The 22855-nt window shown below is 41.2% G+C and overlaps 1 pseudogene across 3 annotated transcripts in view; it reads left to right on the top strand.

Annotated features, from left to right (window-relative positions):
• Nucleotides 1-212: 212 nt before the first annotated feature.
• The window catches only part of LOC145393494 (methionine-R-sulfoxide reductase B1-like), a 70550-nt pseudogene continuing 47907 nt past the window's right edge, over nt 213-22855 (top strand). For 2 of the 3 annotated variants that reach the window (XR_013896193.1, XR_013896192.1), the window contains exons 1-2: nt 213-379; nt 9752-9900. The product of XR_013896193.1 is annotated as a methionine-R-sulfoxide reductase B1-like, transcript variant X2 (transcript). Of the gene's footprint in view, nt 380-8615; nt 8759-9751; nt 9901-22855 lie in introns of all 3 variants that reach the window. The other variant, XR_013896194.1, reaches the window with a different exon arrangement.

Below are 22855 nucleotides of genomic sequence, written 5' to 3'. Positions count from 1 at the left end.
GCTCAGTGGCGAAGACCCACCAGCTTTTGTTGTATATGTACTCTGTATAGCTTTACAACAATAAATATTTCCTTCAGGTAATAAATCTGTAATTGTTTGATGGCAGTGATCTTTGTTAATAAGAAATCAGTACAACTTTAGCATAAAGTAACTAAAATAAACGCTTGGCGTAAATTTGACACTTCAAGCATCTAGCAACTAGCATAATAATGTAAGGTGTCGCAACTTGGCCTTGGCCAAAACTTCCCCTCTTCTCCTCAGGGCCTCACGCAAGAACATTCCACGGAGGTGCATTAAGTGAAGACCTCTTTCAACCAAGAGATCATGGCCTTTTGTTCGTGGGTTAAGGAAGAAGTATATCGAGATCATTTTGTACCAGGTCAGTTCCACTGTTTTTAGATAAGCATTTTTCAAAATGCTTGATTGTCCTTGCTGGCTAATGTGATAGGTAGAGTGCAGAATGCATGTTAGTCCTTGCGGGCAACCTCACTTCCAAGCAGTCCACAGTAGGTAAGAGTTTATGTTCCACCTGCTTAATGCCCCCTTACATTCTCAGTTCTAACGTTCGTAAGGAAAGTGATTTTAGTACAGTATGCAACCTAGATAACTGCTTGTTGATTTTTAGACAGCAAAACGTTTGTGGAACAAACAAATGTGACATATTTTGGGGTATTCAAGGAAGCTGCCTAACTTCCTGGCAATTTGTTCACTGACGATCACGTCAACCAAACCCCAACGGGGGGCTACACCCTCCAGATTTCCTCTGCTTTTAACCACATAAGGCTGCCACTGAACCTAACGTTGGAAGCCCCCTGTTCCTGTCAGACTGAAACATACCGTACCCAACCCACCCAAATTGACTTGTTAAAGACCCATTTGAATAGGAAATTTGGAAGACCTGTGCCTGTGTGGTAAAGTATTAATGCAGGACCTATCTATCTATTGTCTGATGCTATAATCCCGTAAGGGGTGGCATTTGACTTTGAGTTATTTGTTTTACGGGGAGGGGCACTAACCTTCCACCAACCCACTTGTTGACACGTAGGAAGGATGTATGATTTAGTTATGAATGTAAAATTTTAAGGTATAACTTTAGATGTAACCAGCGTTACCAATTTTCATTATATTACGTCCCTGAACTATTCTAAGACTTAACTTTTAAGCCTAGTTTGAGTTGGAGGAGCAAATTCTGTAGGGGTAGTCATACAGTGACTTAGGCTATCGCTCAGTAGTGGATGAATGTCGCGCCATATTGGCTGGTGCAGGCGTGTGCACTCGGTCTTATGTCAGGCCCTAGGTTAGGCCCAGGTTAGGTTAGGTTAGGTTGTTAGTTTGGGTTCGTTTAATGCAAAATAGTGTGTTTTTAATTAATTTTTGATCTTGATTTTGGGGGATAAACCCTCTTTTGGAGATCTTACTCAAAATTCCAAAAGGGGGATTTTCCCCCCAAAATGAAGGTCAAAACTAATTAAAACACAGTATTTTGCATTGGAAAACATAAAAATAATAATAAAAGAAAACGTTGGTTACTTCTATAAATTTACCAGTTTTAAAATAATTTTTACATGGCTGTAACACCCAATTCCAAGGAAATATTGGGAATCTGTATGTTGCATAGTTCAGAGTTAGCTTTCTAGTGTGACATTTTCCAAGCAAATTAAATATAAGCGAGAGTTTGGTCTGAATGAATGTTTGTGGTGGTGGTGGTTTGTAAATGTTTACAAAACCCTAAACCAGGATTCGTGAGAAATAATGAGAATCAGCACATTACACAATTATAAGAATCAGTACATTGCACAATTCTAAGTCAACTTCTGTCATGTTTCTTCAGCAAATATAAAGTTAAATGAGATACTGTGGGGTCTTTGATGTGGTGTATTGGCTTTGTAAACATTAACCCCATACCAGGTACCATTTTAGGCATTAACCCACCCAAATGCCTGTTAACCTAACCTAGATCTGTTTCATTCGAGCCTAACCAAGACCAGTTGCCAGTATTATCCCTAGTCATCAGTGGAGTCCATATTGACTGATTTCATCTTTGAAAATCTGAGACACCTGCTTCCGGCAGTCTCATTGGCAGAACCATAATGCATCAGAAGTAAAGCATACCACCTATGATTATAATGCACCACTAAGAAACAAAAACACATCGCTTTTAGTGGATGTAAACAGACCGCCAACACTGGCACACATTAAAGACCCCACAGTATCTTGCCTATTACACTAATTTGCGGAAGAAATGTTACAAAAGAAAGTTGACATAGAACAGTGGAACGCATTGATTCCCAATTTCATAGCTTTGCAACCTGGTGTTTTGGTTTTGTAACCATAATCTGATTTGTTTATGTCCATTAAAGACAATGCGATACCTGTATTCTCGTTTCAGCTTGTAATCGATCCAGTTATTTAATAGGTGTTCTATGCAATAGGTAGATCTCATCAGTGCAAATGCCTGTTCTTCTCTGCCTCTTCTGTCAGAAATCATTAATAGTTAGATCTCATCAGTGCAAATGCCTGTTCTTCTCTGCCTCTTCTGTCAGAAATAATTAATAATGGAGGTATAAAAATTTTTAATCTAGTAATTTGGCAGCCAGGATGAAAGTCATGTCAAATTATAAGGTCTTGGGACCTCTGTTGTTTGTCCTGTTAATCAACAACCTGCCAGAAACAGTCTAATACAACATTTAAGTTTATCTGTACACCAATAACACCAAGATCTTCAGGAGAATTAGGAGTCAGGAGGACTGCAAGAAACTGCAGATTGATCCGGATGAGGTCAGACGATAGACAGGAAAATATGTGCTGTACTTTTACCCAGAAAAAAACAAGTACCGGTATGTGAGGATTGGCAGATCTGAGATTGAAGATCATGATTATAGACCTTATGTACGACAGGATCAGCAGGACCAAGACAAAAAGTTATAGCTATGAGTAATCATTGATGGTAAACTCAAGGTGACCAGAGTCCCGCTTGTAGGCGGGACAGTCCCTCATTTTTGACGTCTGTCCTGCTTATTTATTGCGACTAAAATGTCCCGCATTTTTAGCAAATTATCTTACATGACCCGCTTTCAGAATATTATTACATTAGATATAAGATGACCTTCTTTTATGAAACTATGATGAATTAGTAAAATTATGCATAATTAAACAAAATGAAATTCCGAATTATTAATACGGAATCTGTTATACTCATTAACTGACATCTTTGATCGGCTATTCACTGTACCATACGGTATGTTCGGAGTTTGTCTAAGACTGTTAGTGTTTGATTAGCAGCCTCAGAGTGAGTGCAGCTCTGTGTGTACATATATATATATATATAAATATATATATATATGTATACACACACACATGATAATGTCACGCTTTTAGCCCCAGTAAATCTGGTCACTTTAGGTAAACCATCAGTTACAACTGCCTTGCATAGATGATCAACATAGCTGACAAAATAGTAGATCTGATAAGAACCTTTGTCCACCTGGGTACTGCAGTACCGGGTATTCAAGCCCATGTACACAGCTCTAGTAAGACCGCAGTTAGAGTACGGCTACTAAATCTGGTGCTTACACTTCGTAAAGGACACTGAAGCAGAGGAGAATGTGCAATGCAGGGCCACCAAGCCAGTCCCCCAGGTTAAGGATGTGTCATGTGAGGAAAGGTTCCAGAAATTGGGATTACCAACATTAGCATACAGAAGATCAAGAGACCAGATAGAGAATTACAAGATCATATCCTACTACCAGGCATGCACTGAAGGACTGTTCCAGATGTGACAAGGCAACTCTGCCTGAGGGAATGCTAAGGAAATATCAAGACCAGAACAGCTGTGATCCTCTGGAAGTACTCATTTTCAAACAGTGATTAGCCCTTCCACCTCAGGGTGTTTTTTTTTTTTTTTTTTTCTTTTTTTTTTTCTGGATGTCCCTTATGTGGGGGTTTTGAGATATATAAAGAAAAATTTTCTGGTAAAATATTCCACACCAAAAAATAGACCATAGTTTTCTAAGTAAAATGATGTAAAATATAATGTAAAGAAAAAATAATTACAGGTACTTGTTTTTTCAGCTGTCAAAAACTGTGACATTAGATAGACGTACAGTGGGGCACCAATTTTTGCGCCTAATTGGGTCCAAAAATAATGCGCGAAAGTGGAATTAGCGAAAGTTGGGGCATTGTCTTTATGGCAAAAAGGCTAATTGGTTCCCGGTTATCCTAAAGTAACATCAGATTTTCATTTTCACTTGCAATACAGTACATCAAATCACTATTGTACATTGCATTGTGAGATACAAACAATAAAAACTGTACAGTACACATTATATGAGGAGAAACATACCACAGAGACCAGGTTGAGGTGTTTAATGGATGTAGGGGGTAAGTATCCGAGGCGCGTGGCGGGCTTATTTAGCCACGCCAGACGTATTGGCGGCACCTCTTGCTACCTCGCTACCACTCTCTCTCTCTCTGCCTCCTCAGATGCAACCACCAGGCTCTTCCCTCACACCACCAGGCCCTTTCCCCACACTACCAGGTATAGTAGAGGCCATTGAACCGTGAGAATCCAACACAATGGAGCTAGCACGCTCGTACACAATGGCGGGAATGGGTGGACAGTGTTGACATGACGTCATTCAAGATGGCGGTGGGTTGCGGGCGGGCGGTGCAGGAAATTCAAAGTTCAAAATATTGTCCCAAACCCAAAATTTGTGCGCGAAAATCGATTTTTTTCAAGCGAAAGTGGAAGTTAGGGAATATTTGGTGCATGCCGCGAAAGTGGATTCCGCGAATCCTGCTGTAGCGAAAGTTGGTGCACTACTGTATGCCATTCAGTATAATGATGAACTCGAAGCTGCCTTTTTTTTTTTTTTTTTTTTTTTTTTTTTTTTGAGCACAATGTCAGCAAAATAAGTTTTTTTACATTTTCACAAACCTGAAAAAATAGAGCGGGAGGCCACCGTGGCAGCAGAAACATCTCGTACCACCCGCATCAGTGTACAGTACATCTGGTCTATCTATCTATTGCCAGACGCCATAATCCCGTAGGGGGTGGCCATTTGACTTTGAGTTATTTGTTTTACGGGGAGGGGCACTAACCCTCCACCAACCCACTTGCTGACACGTAGGGAGCACATATGAGTTGGTTATATGGTTACCTGACAAATATAAGGGACATTAAAATAGTCCTCGCGTGATGGCAACACCTCAGTATTGTCACCTCCTGGTACGTGAACCATTGTTGGGTCCCCAGTGCTGGCGCGCAATTATGAAAAGTCCATGACACGTACAGTATACGTGTTGACTGATGGCTACAAACATTTTTGTAGTGGCATGTACATGTGCTATCTGATGTGAAAGGGTTAACAGCTGGAACAGGTTGCCAGAATGGTTAATAGGGGCTAAGTCAGTAGAAAAATTTGAGGCAAATCTAGATAAATTTTGGGAAGACCAAGAACAGAGATTTGATTATAGGGCACGAATAAATTTTGGAAAGACCAAAAACAGAGATTTGATTATAGGGCATGAATATCCACCACATGAAGCCACCTTCCAAGTAGAGATGAGAATAATCAGCTGTAGTCACAGGCATAACAGCCTTTTCCAGGACATCGTGTGTATGAGTCTGTATGCTTTAGCCAGTCACTCACTGGCTCTGGCTGAGTTGCTGCCACTTGGCAAATTGGTTTTGCCATGGCTTCTGTGAAAGTAAAGGGTGGGCTCTCATCCCTGTTCTTGTTTTATCAGGAATGTGAGGCTGATAACTAGGGTAAGGTTGGATTTTGTTTTGGTTAGGACTGATTTACTCAGGGTCTAGGAAAAGTTAAAGTATGTTGTCATGGTACGGTAGGTTAATGCCTTAAATGGTTTGTAATTCACTTATTTTGGAGGAGGGAAACATATCTCAGAAACTAGTTGTTTCTAAAGGAAATGAAGGTAAATAATGAATGAATCACGTAAAAAAAAGGAAAAGCCATAGTTTCACCACCATTTGGAGTATGGGCTAAAACAAGAAAATTACCGGCAATGTGACTTTGGCATAATTCAGTACTATATTCAGGCTTGGCAATAAGATTTACCAATAAGATCCATAGGTTCAGCAATGATCTGCATAAACCCTGTTGCCCACCTTAGTATGCCTCATTTCCTTGTACTCCTACCTCTTCTGAAAAAAATTTATGGAAGTATTTATATTTTCTGATAAAATATTGCACTGATTTGTCATTGCTTAATGTCTCTTGTTGAAGTGCCTGTTTGCAGTTGTTTGGAGCGACCTTTTGTTTTGGCATCTTGAAAAAGTCTCTTGGATTTATAATTTCAAATCCATTCATAATTTTGAAGATCTCCATCATATTTCCATTTTCCCATCGGTTCTTCAGTGTTGGTGTGTCCTCTTTGTAGGTATTTTTCACAACATTGGTTTTTAAGACTGTCATGCTGCCATGTTGCAGAACTTCTTACCGGAATTCTTTTATTCCCTGAACTACATCTCTTTGGAACTCGCTTCCCCAGAATAGTTTCCTTCCAAACTTCAGTGTTCGACAGTTCAAGTCCAGCTGTTATAGATTTTTATGAATGGAGGGCACCTGTAATCTGATACAGAATATGGATTTTTTTTTTTTTTCTTGCTCTGTTCATCTTCTGTAAAAAAAAAGAAAAAAGAAATGGATGTTTCCAGGGTGATTTCAGTTGTGCAAATAAAAAAAAGGTCCACAGGGGCCAAATCTGGAGAGTAGGGCAGCTGGGGTACAATAATCATCTTGTTATCCACCAAAAAGTCATGGATAAGGAACAATGTGTGAGCAGGTGCATTGTCATGATGCAACGTCCAGGTTTTGTTTGTCCTTGCCTCAGGCCTCTTTCTTCACATTGTCTCTCTCAAATGCTTTAGGACACCCAAGTATAACTCTTCATTGACTGTCTGACCATGCGAAACAAACTCTTAATGAATGACACCCTTCCAATAAAAATAATTGATCAACATCACTTTCACATTTGAGTTACTGTGGCTTTTTTTTTTTTTTTTTTTTTTTTTTCCCCCCCCACAGTAACCATGTTGCAGCCCACTGCAATGATTACCTTTTGGTTTGACATTGTAGCTATGCACCCACATTTCATCATCTCTTATGACATTTTTCAGAAAGTTTTCATCAGTATTCAAACAATCAAAAAGCTCCTGACTGACTGTGACACAGTTCTCTTTTTGTTCATCTTTCAGCTGATGTGGCACAAATTTTGCAGTAACACAATGTGTCTTCAGTTTTTTGGTTAAAATTCTGTGGCACGAATGTTAACAGATGCTTACTTCTTTGGAAATGTCACGGACAGTCAGCTGATGATTTTCGTGAATCACGGGACGCACGTGCTCAACATGATCGTCATTTCTTGACGTTGAAGGCCATCCAGATTTTGGATCGTTTTCGGTGGATGTTCTTCACGATTTGAACTGCTGGACCCACTTATGACATTGCATACAGGTCAAACAGTTATCCCCATAAGCCTATTGCAACATTTGAAAAGCATCTGTGAAAGTTTTTCCCAACTTGGAACAAAATTTCATGTTAACATGATGCTCTTCATGATCCATCATTTTTCAACTTGCAACAGATCAGTAAGTGCACCAAACAGTAAACACACTTGAGCATATGTACCCTGGTGGCTAAGTGACATGGCATGATCCAGCTAGTGTTTGACTAAAGCTCAAAGTTGCCACCACACAATGCTCCTGTCGTGATCACACCGGCTGGCAAGTTGGTGCGCTATTTAAAAAGTTTGGTTTCTTTTTGGACAGACCTCAAACAAGCATCTCTTAACTCTCTCCTTGTCTGCTGAGGGGAGGATGGTGACCTGCAGGAGAAGGAAAACTTGAGCCTACATTGCACTGAGTTCATGTCCTGATGGGCCAAGAACCACAATGACAGTAGCTTGTATAAGCTTCATTTATGCAGTAACTTTTATTAAGTTTTGATATGCATGTGGTAATGTGAGATTTTGTCTAGGGAAAGATAATCCACACATCAAGTTAGAGCATCATTCTCTCACTTGATGTAGTGCTGCCTACTTCTTCCTTCATCATCATCACTCATTTTCTGCATCTACCCTCTTCTCTTCCTGTTTCTCCCATCTTACTGTCACTTTATTACTCATCTTTCCCTTTCAGGTGGCTTAAAATTGAGTGACAAACCTAATGGTTTCCTGTAAACCAGGAAACCATTTACTGTGCTGGGTGGTAACCACATAACCAACCCACGTGTGTTGTCTACATGTCAACAAGTGAGTTGGTGGAGGGTCAGTGCCCCTCCCTGTAAAACCACTAAGTGAAAGACGAATGACCACCTCTTACAGGATTGTGGTGTCTGGCTATAGATAAACAGAAAGAAGTTAGAGCAGGCTAGCTGTTAATGTTAATGTGTCTGTGGTGGTGTTATTGAAATTAGTACCAGTACTATACCAGTGCAGTATAAGTATTGTGTTGATTCAGGAGTGGGTCATAGAATGTAACATTATTTTATTCTTCATTAACTGTACCGTACTGTTATTTCTTAAGACCTGTTTATGATAAGTGCTAGTTGTAAAGTCTGTAATTCTAATTTGATAGTGTACGTTATTTCCAGGGTTATATGTTTGCCGAAAGTGTGGACATGAATTATTTGCAAGTAGCATGAAATATAAACATGATACCCCATGGCCTGCATTTACAAACACTATCAGAAGAGACTCAGTCCAAAAGAGGAAAGAGAATAAACTAGCTTTGAAGGTAAATCAGCAGCTGCCACATTTTTTTTTCCCCTGCCTGCAGCAACATACAGAGTTGCAGTAACATGCAGTAGCAGTGCTCATGGTGTTGTTGCTTAACCCTGGTGTGTCTGCCTGTAGGAGAGCCTGTATAAACAGTACAGTGGTATCTGTACTACACTGATGACTAAGTTGGTATTGTACTGTTTATTTTTGCATTGTGTGGTGTTTTCTTTTGAGGAGTGCAATGTTGAATGTAGTTTTCTAGATCATATAAGATTTTTTTTTTTTTTTTTTTTTTTTTTTTAATACTAAACAAGCTCTTATTCCCAGAGAATATTAATGATAGCTTTTTTAAAAGATAAGTACTAAAACATTAGTACCTCTCTCTCTACCAAGATCTAAGTTGTTCAATTGCAGGTTATATATGTTGAGACATTCCAACTCTGGTGATTTTCATAAAGCACTGTATATGCTGTTGAATAAAGCAAATTAGTGGATGTGCTTGTTAGTACTGTAGTGGAGAGCTTCAGTTTGAACCTGGTTGTTTATTAAACAGTGCTGGCAAAGTTATGAAAAGAAGACTTCCAAAGAGAGTATGTTAGGCATAAGTACAGTAATTGGAAATATGGCTGGGAGAAGATCTTCAAGCTGCAAGGATGAAATGAGTTGAATTAATTGCAAGTGAGAGCCAGAGGGGGGAAAAATAATGACAAAATGAGAGCAATGGGTATGGAAAGGCCAGTAGCCCAGAGAAATTTTTATCATGGCCACCCTTTGTGAAGGCAGTACTGTGAGGTAGCAAGGCATCAGCGAGATGATTCTAGTATTGATACTGTTGGATGTTCCCTGGGGGGGGAAAAAATTGTTTACTGCATGTAAGTGCATAGTTTTCTTGTTGGTATTTCCTGTAGTCTCAGTAGGGGAAAAATTGTTGTGAGTTAGGAAGAAAAAACTAAATCTTTGCATGACCAGAATTTGTGCTTATTAACCCAGGAGGGTGGTTGGGTTACAGGATTGTACGTTTGTGTGGAGTGCGGCAATGATTTATTCTCCAGTGTGACAAAGTATGAGCATGACAGCCCCTGGCCAGCCTTCACACGCACCATCCACAAACACTCAGTAACCAAGGTTCCAGAGGAGAAGCGACCTAATGCTGTCAAGGTGAGACCATAGAGAATTTATGTACAGTATATGTGTAGATGTACAATAACCATTCACATGAAAACACTTCTGTTGTTGCCTTTACTCCTTTCTTGAATGGGCATCCATGGGAGGGTGGAGCATTTTTACACTCTTTCCATTGTAGTCTTGTAGTAGTCCAGAAAACTGGCTTATCCATTTTTAAAGGGAGTGTGCATTTCTCTGAGGTCTGCATTAATACCTTCTGCCTCTGCATGCACATTAAAAATCCAAAAAGTATACCAAAACACACATTTTAAAAATATTTTTGTTTACTGTGGGAGGTAGGGGCGCTTACCTTCCACTCACTCGCTATAGTACTGCTCTCGGGTGACTGCTCTTTCCTTTCTTCCTTCCATCGTTCCTCATCTGTCTTTCTTTCCTTTTCTCTTTCCTCTTCCTTTTGTGTATGGGTGACTCTACACTGAGTGACTAGCCAAATGGTTTCCTGTACACCAGGAATTTAATGTGTTAGGTGGTAACAATTTAACCAGACTAAGGCACCTTGTGGCATAGTGGGTAATTAAGGCACTCCAACAAGATTGAGCTTATGTAGGTTTATATCCAAGAGGTGGTTGGGGTTTATTGCTCACGTAATGCCACTCGGGTGAGTAAGGCTGGTCACTTTTGTCTTAAATGTCAGGACCAACTCGCCTAGCCTTAGGCTCCTATGCTTCTCATGGGACAACATAGGATGAGATGATGTACGGCATGCATATATGTATGAAATTTCAGTATTTATAATGCCATTTGTAATTGGAGAAACATCCTGATGGTTGATGCAAGTATTTTTTCCTCAGATAATTTTTCTGCTAGATCAAACATTCCAAAACACTGAACTGTGCAGGGTTGTTATGATTTAAGTCAAATGATTTAAATCGTGTGGTAGGTGGAGGCACCCATCATCCACCCACTTACTGTAGTGGTACCCTATTTTTAGGGTAGCTCTACATCAAGTGGCAAGCCAAATGATTTCCTGTAAACCAGGAAATCATTTACAGCGCTGGGTGGTAACCTTATAACCAACTGACATGTGTTCCCTACGTGACAGCAAGTGGGTTGGCGGAGGGTTAATGCCCCTCCCCCGGAAAACAACTAACTAAAAATACAGACAAGAAGCCTTGGACCAGGACTGACCAAAAGATGATGACTAAGGACCGTACAAAGGACATGATACTGATGGTGACCTGGAATGTAAGGGGTGCAGATGATGAGATGAAAGAGAGAGAGATTGTCCATGTGCTTGAGGGTGCAAAAGTGGATGTATGTGGATTAACTGAAACTAAATGGAGAGGAGAAAATGTGAGAGAATGGGAGAATGAATGGGTATTTGTGCAGGAGTAGGTGAGAATGAGAGGGCAAAGGAAGGAGTGTGTATTGTTGTAAGTAACAGATGGAAGGAGAGTATAAGAGAGTATGGATCACTTGGCTCTGGTATTGTGTGGGTAAAACTGAAAGTTGACTACAAATGTGGGCGATTGTTTGTGTGTATGCACCAATGCAAGATCATGCAAGCAGAGTGAGAGAAGAGTTCTGAACAAATGTGGAAGTGTGCATGGAAAAGTTTGAAAGGAATAAGAGAGTGTTTTTGATTGGTGATATGAATGGTAAAATAGGGAATGTGAAGGTGGATGGAGTAGTTGGTGAGTGGGGTGTGCTCGCCGAGATAGATGAGAATGGCAATGCTATAGTGAACGTTTTTGCTGGAAGGGGGTTGGTGATAGCCAATACTCTCTTCAGGCACAAAATGATCCACAGGTATACATGGCGAGTGATGAGAAGGGTGGATGGTGAACTGAATGAAAGGAAGGCAATGATTGATTATGTGTGTGTGGATGAAAGGATGCGAAGATGTGTAATGGATGCAAGAGCATATAGAGGCTGGGGGAGTGGACTTTCTGACCACCACCAAGTGGTGGTCAGAATCAAGGTCCAAGTAAAATGGAGAAATAGAAGAAGGGAAGGACGGGAGGAAGGAGTAGATGCAAGGAGAGTGGAAAGGTTACAAGAGTATAAGAATAGGGCAGAATATAAGAAAGGAGTGGAGGAAATATTGGGTAAATGTTAACTGGAGCAGTTGGGGGACATGGAAGGTGTGTGCAAAACATTCACAGAAGAAATATGTGCAGCATGTGAGATGGTGTGTGGGGTGAAGAGAAGACGAAAGAGGGTGGATGGAACGGCATGGTGGAATGAAGAGGTGAGACAGGCTGTGGTACAAAAGAAAAAAGCATATAATGAATGGATGAGAAATAGGGGCATGGAAGAAGATGAGAGAGAGAAGAAAGAGTTATTTGTAGAAAAGGAAGAGAGAGGTGAAAAGATTAGTAAGAAGAGAGTGGATGAGCAATTTGGAAGGAATTTGAGTGTCAAGTGGAGGGAATGTAAGAAAATGTTCTGGAAAGAGGTAAAGACAGTCAGACGGGGTGGCAGTGAAGTTAGTAGGGGAGTGAAATATGGTAGATTACTAGTTGAGAAGAGAGAAAAAGTGGGCAGATGAAGAGAACACTTTATTGAATTGACCTTAGAGAATGAAAGTAATGCAAGTATAAGTGGCTGGGTAATGGCTAGGAGAAGGAGGGAGGTGAGAAGACAGGAAGAAATTAGTAGGATGGAAGCTTTGTAAGCAATGAAGAAAATCAAAATGGGGAATGTTCCAGGAATTGATGGAGTATGTGGTGAAATGCTGAAGCATGGGGAAGAGATAGTAGTAGAATGGATGTGGAAGATTTGCAGATTGGCCTGGGAGGAAGGTAGAGTTCCTGTAGATTGGGAGCCAGGTATAATTATTCCCTTGTACAAAGGGAAAGGGGAAAAAGAAGTGTGTGGTAATCATAAGGGGATTTGTCTTCTTAGTGTAATAGGAAAAGTATATGGTAGGATACTTATTGACCGAGTTAGGAAAATAACAGAGGAATTAGTTGGAGAAGAACAGGAAGGCTTTAGGAAAGGAAGAAGTTTTGTAAATCAGATATTTATTCTTAGATCTTTAGTGGAAAAGTTTCTAGAGAAGGGAAAGAAGTCATATGCATCCTTCATGGATTTGGAGAAAGCATATGACAGGGTGGATAAACAAGGATTGTGGAAAGTATTAAGAATATATGGAGTAGATGGGAAGTTGTTGAATGCTGTGAAGAGTATGTATGAGAGTGTTAAGGCTGCAGTGCATGTGGATAGTGAAATGAGTGAGTTTTTCTATTTGAAGGTTGGGTTGAAACAGTAGTGTGTCATGTCTCCATGGTTGTTCAATCTGTATATGGATGGGGTTATAAAAGAGATACAAGGTAGGGCAGTGGCCCTAATGAGAGGGGGCATTGTTTGGAAACTCCCTGTACTGTTGTTTGCAGATGATACTGTGTTGTTAAGTGAAGACGAAGAGGAGCTACAGGGCTTGGTGGATGAGTTTGGGAAAGTGTGTAAGAAACGGAATCTAAAGGTGAACGTAGGGAAGAGCAAAGTTATGGTCTTCAAGAGAGGTTAAGTCAGTGATTGTACAGTGAGGTTGGATGATGAGGAAGTGGATAATGTGAGTACACTTAAGTCCTTGGGTAGTGTGATGAGTAAGGATGGAAGTTTGGAGGGTGAAGTGCTTGAAAAGGTACAATAAGGAAGAAAGGTTGCTGGTTCCTTGAAGGCAGTGATAAGAAACAGGGAAGTGAGCATGGAAGTGAAAAATTTATTACATGACAGTATTGTGATACCAACTCAAACAAACAGAAGTGAAGCTTCGACATTGTTGGAGGGACACAAGTCAAGAGTGAGAGCAGTGGAAATGAGTTATTTGAGAGGAGCCTGTGGAGTCACATGGAGAGACAGACTGACAAATGAGGAAGTGAAGAAGCATTGTGGTGTGGATGTGGATGTGATAGGAAGCGTTAGGAGAAATACATTGAGGTGGTTTGGCCATGTGGAGAAGATGGAGAGTGAGAGATTGACAATTTTTTTTATTTATTTATTTATTATTTTTCTGGCCTATTGACCATAAGTGCCAAAGCCCCTGGTCATTAAGGCCATATATGTATATATACTGTATATGTATACACATATACACATACATATGCAAACATACATGTACTGTATACAGTTCACACACACACACACACACACTTTCATGCACACGTACATATATATATATATATATATATATATATATATATATATATATATATACATATATATATATATATATATATATATATATATAAACGAATTAATTTCACTTCACTATGGGGTTGGTGGAGGATTAGTGCCCCTCCCTGTAAAACAATTAACTCTAAGCCCTTGACCACCCCGTTTGGGATACATGGCGTCTGGCAATGGATGGATATATATATATATATATATATATATATATATATATATATATATATATATAATTTTTATTTTATTTTATCTTTTTTGTATTTTTGTTTTCATTTTTTATTTTATTTTTTTTTATTTTTTGACCTTACATTATTCATAAACAAAAATACTTAATCCAAAGACCCTAAAACGAATCACCTAACAAACAAATTGCTAACCTATACTAAATCCTAAGAGACAAATAACTAAACCTACACTAATGGTAAAAAAAGCCTCGACCAAGAGAACACCATCGACTGCAGATATGTAATGCCTTTCTGCATTACATACCTGCTCTCATCATCTGCTGGCTGTCAGTCGAGGCACAGCCTAATATAGGGGACATCAGTAAATGAAAGGGAGCCAGACGAGTCAGGAACATTTCCATATATGTCAGCTGTCGGCCCTAATCAGAATAACTTAAACAGGATGATATAATATCAGTCAATCAATCAATCATTTCCTGTGGCACCCCATGGGATGCATAGGGCCTCAATGAACTCTCTCCACCAATATTTGTCTCTTGCTATCTCCTTCAGGTCCCACCAACACTCTTCTCCAGCTTCCTTTTTCAATGTCCTCAACAAGGTTTCCCTCAGCCTACCTCTACCTCTTCTTCCTCTAGCAGTCCACTCTGGCACATCCTGTATTAAACTACCTTCTTTTCTGTATATGTGCCCCAGCCACTTCCAGCGAGACAGTCTCACATATTCATTAACTGGTCCACTCTCGTAATATCCCTTACTCTTGCATTTGTAACTCTGTCTTGCCACTTTACCCCAAGAATCCTTCTCAGTATTTTATTCTCAAATCCTAATACTTTCTGATCTGTTGCAATTGTACTGTACCATGACTCATGCCCGTAAATTAAAATTGGTCTAACCATGGACTTGTAAATTTTCACTTTACTATGTACCGAAAGCATATTATTATTCCAAACAGATTTCAACATTCCAGCAGCTCACCAAGCCTGTCTAATCCTCTCCTCAATTTCATTGTTTAATGATCCATTAGATGATACAATTGTTCCCAGATATTTAAAGTTTTCTACATCCTTCACCACATTATTCCCAATTACACAATCGATTTGGTTCTCCACGTTCATATTAATAATTTCAGTCTTTCCACAATTTATTACCAATCCCACTTTTTCTCCTTCCTCCACCAGACAATCAAGCACCCTCTGCATCTCGTAAATACTTCCGCAAATCAGTACAATATCATCAGCATAGTCCAAATCCATCAGCTTCTTAACCCGTCACGTCCCGAGCCTTTCCGCACCTATGACATCCCCCAGTCCCGAGCCTTTTTGGAAAAAAAAATTTTCTTATGAAACTTCCGCTTAGGTCGAGAAACTATGGAAAATCTTGAAGAAAGTGCTCTCTGCGGTCTATAAGTGGTCTATACAGGTGCGGTTTCCCCTCGCAGGTATCGTATCCTGTAATGGGCTGGATATGCGTTAACGTTTTCTATGGTAAGGAGTAATGGAACAAACAACACACAACACCTCTACATTTATTGAATTTGTACTAATAAACAATAACAGTAACAATATAATGTATTTCAGACACATATATAGGAAAAATAAGCATTGTACCATCGCGCGAGCATAGCGAGTTAGGTCCGAGTCGTATCATGCTATCTGCTAATTTTCTGTTATGAGTCTACCGATCATTTTTTCTACTTGTATACTTCTGTTTCAATGACAATTTACCAATTACAACTGTTTGTAAGTGATTTCAGATGTTTTCATTCATTTTGTTGACATGCAGCATAAATTTAGCGCACATCAGCTTAGTAAGCGCACTCGCTATGACTCGTATTTCAACATACCAAATTGTTTTATCACTTTCCAATTATTTTCCCATTTACATAGAACCTTTCCCCCACCACTGTGAAGGTTTTCAAATATTTTCATTCATTACGAGGGCATTTAACGATATGCTAGCGCCTATTCACGTAGCAACCACGATCTCAAACACTCGTGTTTCATCATCTACTTTATTTATTCACTCCAATTATATTTTCCCACTTACATTACACACGTTTACACCCCTCCAATGCACTGTACATACTTAGTGCCATTATTTATTCAAGTGAGCGTGAGAATATCGCCTGAAAATACCCTCGCAAGGAATGTTACGTCATACATAATACTCACACACACATATACTAATTCACTCACACACTTATATACTAATTATTCACTTTATCACTTGCTGACTTTTATTTTGACTAATACGTGCCTTATTCATTCGACTAAGCGTCAGGAAATCTTATCTTTATAGACACGCTATGAATATTTGACTTAGGAAATACATCATCATATACAATAATTTGAACTTATATTATACCCGTAAGAATGTCACATAATAGAAAATTTATAATAAGGGGCCGTATTTATTGCACTGAGCGACAGAATATTGCATCAAACAACCCTCTCTATGTAAGTTTCAACTTAGGGCAGATTTATATACTTACACCCAATGTTTGCACTTATGTTCTACCCGTAGGCACTTTATACTAATATTTGACGATCCACATGACTGATATTTTCACAGAGCGTCTGTCTGTCGCATTTACATCATAATTTCAGCGTCCTTTCGCATTCACACCATGCTAAAATTGCAGCAACGTGTGATATTCACTAAAACATGGGTGAATACACAGACCTACGTCACACTGCACGCACTCATAGCGGGTGTCCTTCCTCTGTGTCGTGAGTCTCACCTGGGAATGACTGCACACGTGACACCTGCGCTGGGGCCTAGGTCTGTTGGGCTGGGGCGGGATAGGAGTGGGGAAATGGCGGGCGGATATTCTCTGTGGAGTGTGGGTAATATGGGCAGTGCGGGGGCGCTGTTGGGGCCTTTCAACAGCATACTTTGCAAAGATTTCTCGTGTGAGCTCCCTCACAAACCCTTCATAGGTTTCCTGAACTCCTGTGGTCATGGCGTGAAGGTGGTGGCAATTCAGAGCAGTGATATCTAGCAAGTGAAAGAACAGTTTTTTATACCACTTCATCGTGGTCCTGGCACACTCTACCGTCGATATCATGGAGTCTGACTGGTCCACGAGGCGCATGTTTATATTATAGTCCATGACACATTCAGGTTTCCAAACACGACGCCTGCTCTCGCTATGGTAATCAACAGAATCAGTACGGTGCATCAAGGGGCGGTGAACCGTGGACAAGAGGCTTACTTCTCTGTTGTGGTTCCACATTGTTGCAAGGATGTTGTTGGCTTTGAAGAAGACAACCTCACTCCTTGCAAGTTTCCGCCCTACCTTGACCATGTGACGCCGGTTCACCTTCACGGTTCCACAGACTCCCGTTTCATGTCTGTGAAGATAACGAGCGAGAAGAGGGCTAGTGTACCAGTTGTCGAGATAGAGAACGTGACCACGATGAAGGTAGTCTTGTATCATCGTCTTTACCACTGCTCCCGAAAGTCCTATACTTCGATCTTCTATTATGTCTGTCTGTGCACCGGTGTACAAGACTATGTCTTGCACGTATCCAGTCCTACAGTCACACATAACAAAGATCTTGAACCCAAAACGGTGCCTTTTGCTGGGTATATACTGTCTGAATGAAATATTGCCTCTCCACAACACGAGACTCTCGTCTATGACGAGATCTCTATAGGGATAGAATGAGGATCGAAAGGTTTGCCTGAGGTGATCAAAGACCAGCCTAATTCGCCTCATTTTGTCCGTGTTGTTTGCATTTGCAGGGTCATTAGCATCATAAAAATGGAGGCGACTTAGAATTTGTTGAAACCGATTACGGCTCATCACTTGACCAAATATGGGGGTAAACATAACGGGTCCGTAGTCCAGTAAGCAGGAATTCTATTTTTTCTTATTATACCCATCAAAAGGACAAGGGCAAAAATAAGAACATTTCTGGAATGGAGACAGGGTAATCATAAATCATTGAATGCCTACTCCTTGTTCCCAATCTTTCACTTTCTAGCCGCTGGCCGCTTGCAAACAGGTTTGTTTGAAACACGATCTGATCAACGAAGGCCTCACTGAAAAACAGGTGGAAAAAATCCAACCTGCTTGAATTACAGTGAATACCTGGTGCAATGCAGCCAGATCGCCCCTGCTCAGTGAAGGGGTGAATGAGGGGAGAAAATCACTCCCATCCTCCCAATCCCACGACACAAATCCCTCGTCCCCATCACTGCCTTCGTCTGGGTGGGGAGGAGATCCTGGTTGGGGAGGTTGGGGAGAAAGAGTACGGAGGGCTTCCCCACTGTCACTCCTCTTCCCTCTGCCTTTACCCTTTCCCTTTCCCCTTACCCTTACGGCCTTGAGGAACATTAGGGGGCTGTGGGGATGAAATAGTTGGATATTGGGGAGCAGAAGATGTGCTGGGGAGTGGTTCCTCCCCACCTTCCCCCTCCATTACCACACCACGTGCTCTCTCACGCAACCTTGCTCGACCACGTGTTAGGGGATATTGGGGAGCATAAGACGTGCTTTGGAGTGGTTCCTACCCACCATCCCCCTCCCCCCCCAACCCAAGGGATAAGGAACGCACCCGCACTGGCCCACGTGATCCACTCTGCCGCCTCACACTGCGTAGGGAGAGCAATGACTCACCCACCTCACTCTCACTTTCCCTAATCCCAGGAATGTCCATTTCACTCCCCACTCCCTCCACTTCACTTCCTACCGCCCCAAACAGAATGCTAGGCCCATACCTGCTTAGACGAGGTGGTGTGCGCTCTGGGCCACGATACGTAATCACCTCCCGCCCATACCACGTGGCAGCACGTCCCACGTCTCCGTCCTCGTCCTCGACCTCGAATTCGGCTTCCAAGGCACGCTGGGGATAGGGATATGACATACCACGTGCCTTCTTTGCCTCCTGCCCCTCTCTAGCAGCACGGTAAGTCACGTACTGCCGCTTCCTTGGTGATGGAACTTCCTTGTCACTGCTGGTGGTTTCTTCCTCCTCTGGCTGCACATAATCTTTGTCCATCTCCTCGTCATCCAGTGGGGAATCACTGTCGCCGGTAAAGGTGTCCAGGGCGACTTGAATTTCGCTCTCTGAGAGACCTCTCTTAGCCATGTCTGAGCAGTACCGTGGCTACCAGGTGAGTGGACGAGTGGCGGGCTAGCGCGGGTTGTGCGGGGTCGCCGAGTGTCCCAGCCTGGTGGCAGGTAGGGGAAGGTCAGGCGAGGGTACATACCGCAAATCAAGCGCGAAATTTGAAAATTGTCGAAATTATGCACATTGCAATTGCACGACGTACTGGTATGTCGCCGGGACTGGCAAATGCAAATCGTGGTGACGTACCCATACGTCATCGGGACGGGGCGGGTTAATATCTTTCCAGTTAATTCCTGCACCTGTTCTCCTTACAACCTTTTTCATAACATATTCTATAATCAAAACAAACAACAATGGCGAAAGAACTCCTCCTTACCTAACTTGAAATGGATCACTCAAAGACCAACCCACCATTACCTTACAAAAAGTACCTTCATGCATGCTTCTAATAATATTTACAAACTTCTCTGGTATACCATAGAATCTCATAATTTTCAACATAGCTCCACGTGAAACACTATCAAACGCCTTTTCAAAATCCACAAAACACATACTAAGTGGCATTTTCATCTCAACTTGTTGCATTAGATGCCTTGCAATAAAAATCTGATCATTACAACCTCGACCCTTTCTAAATCCCGCTTGTTCTTCTCTTAAAATTTTATCAATTACTGGCTCTATTCTGTTCAACAAGATTTTGGAAAAGACTTTTGCAACTACAGGTGTCAAAGTTATCCCCCTCCAATTGCCACACACACTTCAATCTCCCTTTTTTGGTATTTTTATAATCACTCCATTTTTCCACTCTTCTGGAATTCCATCATTATCCCAAGCCACATTAAAAAGTTTCAAAAGCGCATTCATCAACTCGTCATTTTCCACCTTAAGCATTTCAGGGAATATTCCATCCTCTCCTGGGGCCTTAAAATTCTTTAACTCCTTTATAGATTTTGCTACCTCTTCCAAAGTTATATCCCCTGTTTCTATCCATAAATCTCTCTCGGCTGGCAAAATGTCCTCTTCAGCTGGGATTGGTCTATTTAGAACAGATTCAAAGTGCTCTTTCCACCTTCCTTTTATATCCAAATCTTTTAGTCATCAAATTACCATTTCTATCTCGTACAGGTATTTCCTTCCTTCTCTTTTCAGTCCCAGTTAACTCCTTTATGGCCTGATACGCTGCTCTTGTGCTCTGACTGCCATTTTTACTTAATTTAATTTCTGTCTCTGTCGCCTTTTCATCATATAGTCTCCTCTTATCATGTCTAATGAGTCTCTTTACTTCAGAATGTAAACTCCAGTACTTTGCTCTAAGTACTTCAGCTACCTGGCCATCAACATGTTGTTTTTCACTTCTTAACTTAGCCTCTTTCATTTTCTGAATTGCATTCCATGTTTCATTTGACATCCACTTCTTTCTTCTCGCTTTTCCGTTTTTCTTAATAGTAACCTTAGCACTCTCATGCATAACCTCTTTTACCTCTCTCCACATTTGATTAATATCATTGTCTTCAGATTCCATCAAAGTCTTCAGGACTAGAAACCTGTTCCTACATTCCCACTGAAACTTTTCCCTCGTGCTCTCATCACTTCTCAGCTCATCCAAATCATAATTATTCCCTCCTGTACAATTACCATTAATGTTTCTCTTAAGTTTTATTTTAATCTTTGACACAACAGATATATTTACGTAATATGTACAAAAAGTGAAGGACCTCGCCCAACCGACCACCATCGACTGCAAGTGCCCAATACCTTTCTGTATTGCACACTTTCACTCATCAGCTGATGACTGTCAGGCGAGGAACTGGGTTTAATGTAGGGGACATCAATATTAGAAATAGATCAGTGGGAAGGAGGAACTATTTCAAATATGTCAACTGTCAACCCTAATTAATAGTACAGTATATACATAATTACAGTTGAGAAAAACCATAACCATACAGTACAGTAAAAAAGTCACATCACTCTGGTCAGTCTGGTCTCTCTCAAGAAAGCCATCAATTTATCAGTCATAACAATGTTATCATCACCCAGGATGGTGGAAAGGATGAAGGGGACATCTGCTGCGCCACAGTAATTCATAAGTGAAGCCCTTTCACGAATAAATCGCCAACAGCACAGGATGATATGACTGATAGATAACACCGCATCACAGATGTCACATTGCGGTGGGAATTGTCTTTCCATATAAGGTTTCATGTGCGTTAGGATGGTGGCATTAAGCCACAAACGAGCCAACACTTTTTCTTCCAGGCGACTGGAACGGTTGGCAGTATCCCAGTCACCCAGGTACGGCTTGCATGTTGGAATATTTAGTGTGGTCCACTGACCTTTCCACAGAAGATTTATTGATTTCTTTCCAAGAGAGAGACTCGACCGTAGATCACGAGGAACGTCCCAAGTCTCCTCGAGCTCTACAGCCGACTTTGCAAGTAAGTCAGCCTGCTCATTGCCGTAGATACGACAATGACCAGGCACCCAGATCAGCATGAAGGACTTGTTGCATGAATGCAGTTTATTAACAATGTGGCCCTGGATCTCATTAGAATCCGTAGTGCAAGAAGCAGTTGCCTGAAGGGCTGATTTTGAATCTGAAAATATGACAAATGAGTCATGCCTAGAATTGAGAGCATAGTCTATGGCTTTGTCAATAGCAAAAAGTTTGGAGGTAAACACACATGTATGAGTCGGCAAACGATACCTGAGGGCACATTCGGTCGACCATACACTTGCACTCACACATGCACTCGACTTGGAACCATCGGTGTACAATTGGTGGGACCCCTAGTGACGCACGATGTTGTTATGAAACCAATGGTGGACCTCTGCCTCCGGCACCGTGGCCTTTGGTGCTGGGAGCCATGATGCGTCAATGGTAAAGCCGGATGGCTCCCAAGGCGTTATATTTTTTGACACCAACTTGTCACAGTCACTGAGGTCCACACCAAGCTCCTGAGTCAGTAAGTGGAGGCGAACGGCAAGTGGCTGACGCACCCCCCGCATGAGATGGTGGTATTGACGCGGGGGGTACAGGCCACATTGCCGATATTACTTTTCCTTGATGTTTGTATGCCGTATGATAAGGCCAGGTGGTCACGGTGAATACAGAGGAGAGGCACATTTGCCTCCACTTCCATACGAGCTACATGGGTACACCGAACAGCTCCAAGACACATTCGCAAACATTTATTCTGCAACACATCCAATCCTTTCAGCGTGGCATCGGATGCCGAGCTATACACCTGTGCGCCATAGTCTAGTTTTGATTGAATAAGGGACTTATACACCATTAATAAAGATTTTCTGTCGGCACCCCATGTAGTACCCGCTAGGTACTTGAGGACATTTAAAGGTTTATCACAACAGACAATCAAATTATTAACGTGAATTTTGTAGTTCAAACGACGATCAAAAGGTATTCCCAAAAACTATACAGAGTTTTGAAAAAGGTACTGCCTGATTATCCAAAGTTAAGCACAAATTAGGTACGTTGCGAGTTGTACAAACTACAGCGGCAGACTTAGG

Source organism: Coenobita brevimanus, chromosome 24, assembly GCF_032717465.1.
Source record: "Coenobita brevimanus isolate Jiangsu-jjx chromosome 24, ASM3271746v2, whole genome shotgun sequence".
NCBI lineage: Eukaryota > Metazoa > Arthropoda > Malacostraca > Decapoda > Coenobitidae > Coenobita > Coenobita brevimanus.
Note: the sequence above shows the minus strand (reverse complement) of the source record. Positions and strands in the feature narration are given on the sequence as shown.